Here is a 1617-nt window from a genome sequence, read left to right on the forward strand (position 1 = left end):
GTGTTACATTAAATAGTTGGTATTGTAACAGAATACTGGAAAAACAAATATGAGCTTTTGACCTTCAATTAATGTTAGGTTGAAATGGAGAATTTATTTTTTCACCAGAGAAAATCATAGCTATACAGAAGTTTTTGTTTGAGAAATTGTTAATTTTTACACTACAAGACTGCTTTAAAGAAAATCCTTTGTGAGAGGCATATGGAAGCTGCTGCTATTGACCTCTTTTTAAAAATGCTAGTTGTCTTGATTTCATGTAAATTTTTTGGTGTTAATAGTTAGAGTTTATGTAAACATTAAATCTATTTTTGTGCATGTAAGGCATCATGCTGCCTCACAATCAGCATTAGCATTGTTAGACTGCCATGTAGGTTCAAGTCTATCAAAGTGGCAGCCCAATGGCTAACTGAAGGAACTTGCACAGTTGGCTGCTGCTGAGCGTGGGGCCATGGTTTAGCTTTGTCAGCCTGCAACAGGAAGTGCTGTTACTGGCAGGATCTCTAGATAATACATTTTGCAATAGATTCACAAAAATGATTTGCTTATGACAGCTGTGTACATATAGGCACAGTGGCGTCCCGAGGCAGGTGCAGGGGGTACGGTGCACACCGGGTGACACCGACCCCACGGGGTGACACGAAAAGGTAAATTGTCCATCATGCGGGGATCGATGGCTTTCTTTACAACTTACCTTTTCTTGGAGCGGGTCGGGTGTCACCCCGTATAGGTTGCATGCCGACGATCCTGCGGGTATCGTCGGCATGCAACCTATACGGGGTGACACCGGTGTAGTGGCAAGATGTTTCTCCCATGTAGATATGTCTCCCTGAAGCAACTGCACATGTCCCGGTTTCAACCGGGACATGCGCAGTTGCTTAAGGGGGACAAATCTATATGGGAGACACATCTTGCCGCTACACCGGACCCGCTCCAAGAAAAGGAAAGTTGTAAAGAAAGTCGAGGATCCCCGCAGGATGAATCAGATCTGCGGATTGAGCATAATGGATCGGAGTCTGATCCATTATGCTCAATCCGCAGATCCGATCCACTCTGCGGGGATCGTCGGAGGGGGTGTCACCAAGTGTGTCAGGGCTCCAGGTATGACCAGAGATGTGTGGACTGACACAGGGAAACGCAGGCTTCAAGTATAGTGTAAAAGTAATATAATTTATTTAAGGTACACAATACACAGAGCACACAGTGCAAAACCAAACCAAACCTTAAGCTAGTCTCAATATGTGCGGGAACACAAGCATAGTCAGGCAGGCCGGGTCGGTAACTATTGGGCAGGTAGGTACAGGAGGAGCAGGCGGGGAGTAGTCAGGTAACGAGCCAGGTTCAGCAACTAACGGGCAGGTAGGTACAGGAGGAGCAGGCAGAGAGTAGTCAGGTAAAGAGCCAGGGGTCAGTGCAGGAGACAGTCATCAGGATCAAAGCAGTGTGGGCAACAAAGGGTACTTCACAGAACAAAGGATCAGGCACAGGTAACAAGATACACGGGCTCATGGGAAACAAACACCAAGGCACTGATCACAGGCCTGGCCCTGCTTAAATACACCTCCTGCAATCAGCCTCAGGTGATGGCTTGATTGCAGGAGTGAGATTATGGCTGCTGAG

Source organism: Staurois parvus, unplaced genomic scaffold (genome assembly GCF_062004578.1).
Source record: "Staurois parvus isolate SC_StPar_1 unplaced genomic scaffold, SC_StPar_1.0 ptg000543l, whole genome shotgun sequence".
NCBI lineage: Eukaryota > Metazoa > Chordata > Amphibia > Anura > Ranidae > Staurois > Staurois parvus.